The sequence below is a fragment of the Arvicola amphibius genome, chromosome 12, assembly GCF_903992535.2.
Source record: "Arvicola amphibius chromosome 12, mArvAmp1.2, whole genome shotgun sequence".
In the NCBI taxonomy this organism is placed as follows: domain Eukaryota; kingdom Metazoa; phylum Chordata; class Mammalia; order Rodentia; family Cricetidae; genus Arvicola; species Arvicola amphibius.
In genome coordinates this window covers 142,016,214-142,025,293 of record NC_052058.2, presented here as the reverse complement: position 1 = coordinate 142,025,293, position 9,080 = coordinate 142,016,214, and positions in this window count along the sequence as shown.

Sequence of the window (9,080 nt, the reverse complement as noted above, 5' to 3'; positions counted from 1 at the left end):
AGGGAAAATCTAATCTTATTTCCGCCACGAGTTATTTTCGTCACCTAAGAGTTTCTGGCAGCATATACAGGAAGCTATTTATAAATTTTATTGTTTATGTTTAAGGTATACCACAGGATGTTTTTATATATGTATGGATAATTAGATATGTCAGGCAGATTAGCAAACCCACCACATCACCCTATTACTGATAAATGCCTCGTGGCCAAAAATCTTTCAGTATTTATTCTTTTATTGGATGGCTATATGGAAATGACTTTTCAACACTGAAAGTTCCTTAATTTCTGAGTCTCCCCTATTGATGCCCCTACTTGTAAATCTGTTCCTTCTCCCATCTTGCCAGTTACAATTGTCTTCTAACACTAACCTATAAGATGTGTCTGTCTCTTCATTTCCTCCTCCAAAGCTTCGCGTTCCCCAGGCAAACAGCCTACATTCCCAAAGCTCACTGGCGTATCTGGCATTTGGTTGCTGCCCAATATGGAAATGCATTTCCCTCCAACATCCTCATTAACTTCACTCTCCGTCAGCTGCTTTGATGTCTTCACCTTTAGTATTCGTCAGGTCAGGCTAGCTTGCGCATGGCGACCATTTCAGCACTTTAGGGAACGCGTAATTCTCCTGTACCCAGGCTAGTCGCTTAGATAGACTGATTGCATGCAGGAGCTATCCTGGTCCTCGTAACGATTCTCACAGGTGAATATCAGCATAAATTAAACTACTGGGGAAATCAAACGTCAGAGGCATTACAAGGATTTCCCTAGGATTTCAATGAGTAGCCAAAGCTCCTGATCCAATGAGTATCCAAGCCTAGATCAGTCTGATAGTCTACTGTATGACATACCTCTCTAATGTAACTGTTTCATCATTTTACGTGTTTTGATATCATATCAGCATCACAGGAAAGTTGCTTAAAGAGGTAAACATTAAATCCAATTAAATACTTTTGTATGTCTATAGAGAAACATACATATATACAGGATTGGCAAATACACACACATGGAGAGATAATCTCCAAGAACACACACTTTGTGACTAATGAGGAGCAGCATGAGTCTACCAAACACGCCCATTTTTCTTGTACCTTTTTGCTGGATTGCTTAGAACTTTTCACCAATGGGTTAACTCACTCCACACTGTAATGTGGGGGTAACGGATGTGATCACGTGGCACAGGGTAATGGTATGTGGGTTAGACGTAGCAACAGAAGTATTTATGAAGCACTACTTGACTGGTGAGAAAACAGGAAGGGAAGGAGCAGAGAATCACTAGATGTAACATCAGACAGAGCAGGGAAGGCTACTTGGCAGAAGAATAACTGGGAGGATAAAATGACCAATTGCTCTCAAAGTGCCGGAACCAAAGGTGGGGAGTTGGGCCCACAATATAAAGAGGAATGAAAGCGAGAGAAACTAATTGCTGTAGCTTCTTTACATAATCTTGCCTGTGTGCTTGCTCTTGGCTCCGTGTGTGTGTTCGAAATGTGGATGTGTTTTGTGTAACTGTGCGTGGGCACACACACGTGTGTGTGTGTGTTTATGCTACAGATCTGAGAGGATAATGCGTGCTGCCTGAATATATCACCTCTGAAAATGGTACCGAATTTAGATCAAAAGGATATGAAAGCATTGGGTGCATCCCATCTATTTATTTATTTATTTATTTATTTATTTATTTATTTATTTATTTTTGAGGCAGGGATCACACTATGTAGCTTGGACTGTCCTAGAACTCACTGTGCAGACCAGAGTGGCCTCGAACTCACAGAGATCCACCTGTTTCTGCCTCCCAAGTCTGGGATTAAAGACATGTGCCACCATGCCTGGTTGCATTGGGTATATCTTACCGGAAATTCAGGCCTACAGATAATCCTATACCCCTAGAGCAAAAGGGCATAAAGCAAAAAATTCCCAACAAGTTTTTTCTTATTTTTGTCTTTTAAAAAAGTTTAGTGTTTTTTTAAAAGTACCTCAAGGTCACACAAGGGCTTTAAATCACATTTAAAATATAAAAGTAATACTCATTTATAAATTTCCATAATTATACTCATTGACCATCATTTCAGATTTATATGTTGATAATTAGATATAATAATATATAATTTCATTAAAATGACTCGACACTATATATGCAGCATTATAATAAAGGTAATTGGACTTAATTTTTCTTGAGTCTAACGGAATGAAACGTAACTAAAGTAATTGCCAGACTCACGCATATTCTTTACGTGTCCTAAGTTTGCTCCAATTTTTGACTACTTCTGCTCAGAAAAGAACCCTGTCCACATCCCTTTTAATTCTCGACCCTCCAGACTCATTGCTGCTTAGACTTATTCTATGATCAGGACAGACAACAGTCTGTCCTATAGCGATCACGCTCACGCTTCTTTAATGTAATTCTATTTAAATATGCAAATAGGTTTAAGACTCACTTTCTGCTGTAGACTCATCAGTGTTATTATTAAATGGCTGCTGCCACCGATCTCCTGCAGGGGCTGCCAAAGAACTTGCACAAACCTGCAAATACTCCTTCATTTGTGAAGTAACCTGATTGGCTATATTTTCCCCGGGGCCATTTTCCTCCAGTGGAGTCTGGACATCTGTCTTCCATCCTTGGAACAGCATGTATCATTTGATTGCAAAGTGTAGAGCTTCGTGACATGGCTATTTGGTATTTTGTATTGAGACTTTGAAGAATTAATGGAGTTATATTTCCACTTCCCCTACAATTCATATATGCATGAATGGTATGTATACACACCCCCCCGCCACACACACATAAGCATACGTGTTTATCCAATGCATGGGGTAATTCTGGTTTAGTTTATCCTTTCACAAGTAATTTCTCTTGAATAGTTCCTTTGTCTTTTAGGTTTAATGTTTATAATTTTGTTTTGGGAGCCAAGGTACCATCAAAATAGACAATTTCTCCTTAGTTTGAAGGAAATTGTATGCCAGAAACATTAGCCTTCAAGGATTCTGGAGTGAAGAGCAGAGATACTGAATGTGGACTGGTAAACTCTTAAGGGAATGATGAAGCACAGGGTAAATTGTTCAGGAACACAAGACTTTTTTTTTTTTTTTTTTTAAAGAAGCTTGCAAAATGACTCAGTAGTAATGGGTTTGCTTCCAAGGCCCACAAAATGTTTTTGAGCACCTAGGACCCACAGGGTGGAAGGAGAGAGTCAACTCCTGGAAGTTGTCCTTTGAATACATTCATGTCATGACATCCCCCACCCCTAATCTATAAACAAATGTCATTGAAATATTTACATGAAATGCCTAGGCCAGGATTCTTCCCAGGTGGGTTTCCTGGACTTACACCTTTCCCAGTGTTATGGATAGATGGACCCATCTTAGAAAACAAAGGTTACCCTCTGATTGTCATGTTATTTGTATCTGTTATGTTGTAACTGTAGGACAATCTTCTGTGTGTATCCTCTTAATTACTCAAACTGTTAAAAATGTATCTTAGGAAATGACGCTGTTTTAGCCTGTAGTTACTGTTTCTCAGTTGTAAATACCATCTTGCACACACCTGGGATCTAACTGAATTAGTGTTGGTTTCCTACTCCATCAGGCAGTTTTCCGGGCATTGGTGACTGCCTTTTCCCATCTTTTCTGTAGTCTGCATGCCACACTTTTTATTCTCCATTTATTTCATAGACCGGCAGAATGTTGCCTTGACATGTCTTTATCATGTGATATCTCCCATCACGTGATGAAGTAGAAGGATTCCTCCTTCCCCTGATATATAGAGTGGGCAAACTTCCCTGGCTCACGTCTACTCTCTTCTGAGGCACGTTCATTATCTTGAGTGAGCGCTTCCATAGACTAATGGTTTGTAGGCTCATGGAGATGCAGCCACACTCCTCACCTCAATAACGTAATAACTTGTATCCAGTCCTGGTTCTTCCTTCTTCATTGAGCTCAGCAGCCTCTGCTCAGTGCTCTTGAATCTGTACCAGGGTCGTTGCCACTATACTGAGGCTAGCTATGGTCTGGATTCTGAGCATACGTTCAGACACTGGGGAGAGCAAAACATGTGGATTTGTGGAGAGTTTATCTTATGTTTATTTTTCTGTTTCAAAATACCATACTTGGAGATCGCATCAACTCTTATAATGGTTAGTATAATCTCAAAAAACCCCCCACCGTCAAAAGGTATTGATAGTATTTTCAAGTACATTGTTCTGTTTCGATTTTATATATTTTATTCTAGTTATACAGATAAATATTCCCATCAATTAAAAAGAAAAGAAACAGGACAGGAAACCCTGAAACACAAACGTTCCAAGTTGTTCAACATCCTCTAAAACAGCTTCTACTCGGGGGTTGGGGGAAGGTAACAAAAGTATGATTTAAAGAGAAAGACCCAGCTAGGAGGAAGACTGGCAGATAGGGGGCAGTGCTGCTAGGCTGGGAGACAAAGAACTACATTCTAAAGATACAGAACCTCACGCTGGATTGACAAAGGCCTTGTAAGATAAACTCTTTCTGTTCCAGTTCCCCAGATTTCTTATACTTGACTGCAAGGTGAATAAAATTAGTCTGGACCCTTATGGAAAGAGGTAAGACACAAATAACATGAGTGTTAACTCATTAAAACTTCCTAATTGTTGTTTTAAAAAATGAAGTCCTCTAACTAGTTGATGGCAACACACTTCGTGTTATCTCAAAGAGGCAGACTCACCAACTCTACTCCTAATGGCTGCTCATTCTTAAGATTCATCAACATCCTTGCCTTACTTTCTTCTGGAGACCTTTTATAAACAGTGAAATGTGGAGTGTCCACTTGGACACAGTTGTTGCTGAAATGTCACTTAGGCTTAGTAGTGGGACAGTGCGACAAACATTTCCAGGTATGTAAAATCAGCTTCATTTTGGTACACTGGGTTTTACTGTCAGTATTAATTAATGCTGCACTAAAACAATGGACCCTAATTGCTTGTGCTAGAACAAGGTAGTTGAATTTCCAGGTTAAGTTTTGGAAGTTTTAGACTAATTTTAAGCAATTTTAGACTAATTTTAAATTTTACAAATGGTTCTATGTAAACAAATGAAATCTTATGATGAAAAAAGTCATGCAGAGTGTGTCTCCAGAAAGAGGCTTTCAAGTGTTGTATCTAATCTGGACTTCAGTTTCCAGTTCATGTTTAGAAAGCGTCTTCATTTTTAAAAGTTATTTGAGATATTTATTATAGACAAAAGTACTTTATTAGTTTGGTGTTTACCAACAATATATTCCTGAAATATAGGAATGACAAGAAATCAAAATACAGTTGCCTTAGAATATTTTAAGGCAGTTTGACTTTGAACTTCATTTTTAAACATTTTCTTTTTTTATGTGTGCTAGTGTGTGTGCTTGTATGTTCATATGTGCAATGAGTATTTTATGTGGTATGTATGTGTATGTGGTTGTATGTGTGTGGTTGTGTATATGCATGTATATGTAACTGTGTATGTGCTTGTATGTGTATGCATGTAATTGTGTATGTGTGTATGCATGTGTGTATTGTGTGTATGTGTGTGTGTGTGTGTGTGTGAGTGTATATGTGCTGGGTGTGGTGTGTATATATGTGTAAGCATGTTTATGCTGTGTGTGTATGCCATAGCACATATAGGAACTAAAAGAGAAATTTGAGGAGTTGGTTGTCTCTGACTTCTACCATGTGTGTCCTGGGGTATGGAACTCAGGTGATCACCCTTAGCCTCGAACACTTTTACCTACTGAGCTATCTCATTTTCCCTCCCATTTTATTTTGTAATTGTATTTCTAATTAAGATCCTATTCCAGTGCATTTTGGTCATCTGAAGCCTTTAAAGCATTTTCTTAATAAATATGGTAAGATAAAACAAAAACTAACATCATAATTGGACAAAACCAATAAACAGAAGGAAAAGAGCCCAAGAGAAAGCACAAAAATCAGACTCATTCATCCATAGACTTAGGAATCTCATGAAAACACTAAACTGGAAGCCAAAATAAAGGCAGAAGGCCTGGGGCAGACCCAGGCAGGCCCTGTGCTTGCTGCTTCAGTCTCTGTGAGTTTTGATCCTGTTGATTTAGAGAGTCTTGATTGCTTGGTGTCCTCCCTCCCCTCTGGCCCTTATATCTCTCTGCCTTCTCCTCCACAGGGTGCCCTGAGCCCTGAGGCAGGGGATTTGATGGAGACATCCCAGATAGGACTGAGTGTTGCAAGTCTCCCATGGCCTGTGAAACCCATAGCTCCGGGTCTCTGTATTTGATTCCCTTCAATGCAGTCATCGGTGTGATGATGACTGAGCCAGACAGGCTGACATATGAGTATAGCAGAGTGTCATTAGAAGTAATTTGTTAGGTTTTTGTTTGTTTGTTTGTTTTACCCTAGTAAACCATCTAGTCTCAGGCTTTGTTAGGTCTCAGTTCCCACCTCATGGAGTGGGTCCTAAGGCAAATATTGGTTAGTCATTCCCATACACTTTGGGCCACCATTGCTCTAGCATAGCTTGCAGGCAGGATACCTTTGTAGATCAAAAGTCTTGTGGCTGGCTTGGTGTTTACACTGTGCCGTGTACCTTTCTGTACCAAACACAGGAGTGAAGGCTCAATGTAGGTGCCAGCTCAACTTCTCCGTGTTCAGTGTGTTGTATAGGTATCGTCTTCAGTGATGGGATCCTGCCGTAAAAGAGAATAGTCTGCATTGTTTGGGGATTCCCATGGCCAATACTTCAATTAGATGTACCCGAACCTAGTACTAGAACATTTGTTGACAAATGATGATCCGTTGGGGCTCTGTCTCTCCCATTATTTGAGATTTCACTCATGAGCCCTTCATATATGTATGTATTTTAGAAAGCTTCTACTGTGTTAGGTTTCCATACTATATCTAAATTGCCCTTAAGTTTAGTCATTTCTCCCCTCTCTATATGATACTCCTGTTCCAGGTGCCCTACCTGGTCCATCCACCTTCATGGTTCCTTATTCTATATCTACTCTCTGTCACTAGATAGATTGGAGTAGCTTGGTTATCACTGACTTAACTAAATCTAACATCCACATATAAGTGAACTCATCCCACAATTCTCTTCTGAGTCTGGGCTGCCTCAGGATGAGTTTTTTCTAATTCTACCCATTTACCTGTAAATTAATTGATATCCTTTCTTTCTTGTTTTCTCTTCTCTTCTGTTTTTCAAGACAGGGTTTCTCTGTGTAGCCTTAGAGCCTGCCCTGGAACTCGATCTATGGTCCAGGCTGGTCTTGATCTTAAAGAGATCCACCTGCTTCTTCCTCCTGAGTGCTAGCATTAAAGGCATTCACCACCACAGCCTGGCCAATGGTTTTACTTTTTAAAGGCGTGAGTAATAATATTCCATTATGTAAATGTATCACCTTATCTTTATCCATTCTTCTGTTAAGAGACATCTAGGTTGGTTCCAATTCCTAGCCATTCTAGATAGAGCAATGGTGAGCATGGGTGAGTCAGTGTCTCTATGAAAAGATGAAGCATCCTTTGGTATATGCCCCCCAAATTGATGTCTTAGCCAACTGTTCTATTGCTATTAATTAAGAGGCAGAGAGATCAGGGCAACTCTTACAAAGGAAAACATTTGGCTGTAACTGGGACTTGTTTACTCAAGAGGTTTCATTAGGAAGCTTGGTGACATGCAAGCAAGCATGATGTTGGAGAACTAGCCAAGAGCAACATTCTCATCTCCTGGCTATAGAGAGACTCCGAGATGGCATGGACTTTTGAAACCTCAAAACCCAACTGGAGTCACACACTTCCCCTAATAAGCCCAAATGTCCTAATCCTCTCAAGAGTGTCATTCCCTGGTGACTATGCAATTAAATCTATGCGCCTATGGGGGCCATTCTTATTCAAATTACCACAAATGGTATAGAAAGATTTTAAGGTAGACCGATCCTTATCTTTCTGAGGAATTGCCACACTGATTTCCACAGGGGCTGTTTTCATTCCTACCAGTAATGGATGACTGTTCCCCTTATATCCTTAATAGCACAAAAACTGTCACTTGTTTTTTTTTTTTTTTTTTTATTAATCTTAGCCATTCTTGTGGGTGTAATATCAGATCTCAAAGTAGTTTGATTTGCATTTCCCTGATGACTAAGGATGTTGAACATTTCATTAAGTGTTTCTTAGCTATTTGACTTTCTTCTTTTGATAATTCTCTGTTTAGACCTGAACATTATTTTTAATTGGTCTATTAGCTTTCTTGATACCTGGTTTTTGAGCTCTTTATATATTTTGCATAGTAGCCCTTTATCAGATGTGCATTGGTAAAAGTCTTTTCCCATTCAAAAGGCTGCTGCTTTGTCTGAATTACAGTGTCCTTTAAGTGTGCCACGCAGAAGTTTCTCAGTTTCACAAGGTCACATTTACTACATGTTGATTTTAGCCAGTGCTAATGGTGTTCTTTTCAGACAGTCTTTTAGGGAGCCTAGTAGTTAAAGGATAATCTCTGCTTTCTATTCTGTCAGGTTTGGTGCTTCATGTTGAGGTCTTTAATCCATTTGGAGTTGAGTTTTTATAAGGTGAAAAGTATGGATCTCTTGGATTCTTCTTCATACAGCTAACCCAGTTTGTCTAGCATCCTTTGTTGAAGGTGCTCTCTGTATTCCAGTGTGCATTTCTAGACTGTTTAAAAAAAATCAGTTGTTGATATGTGTGTGGCTTTATTTTTATTGTTATTCTACGATATTTTGCCTGCTTGGCTATTTGTGGACCATGGGCAGTATTAAATTTCTGGGTGGAAAACTCTGTGAATTGTTCAAGTTTATAATTTCCTTGGGACTTTTACTCCATGCTCCCAACAGGATATATTTATCACACAGGAAAATGTGCCAGTCTCAGAGGCATAAAGTACAAGGAGAATAATACTGAGTATGTTACATTTAAAATTTAGCTTGCCAGTACGTAGCAGATTAGTAATACAGAGTAGTCTTTGCAATACGAAGTGTATTGTCTTTTATCATTCTCTGGCTTGAACATTTGCTTCTTTGGTTGAGAAGCGGGTGAAGGACAGATCAAGAGTTGGAACAGTTGAATTATCTGCACATCTTAACCAGTGTGGATACTT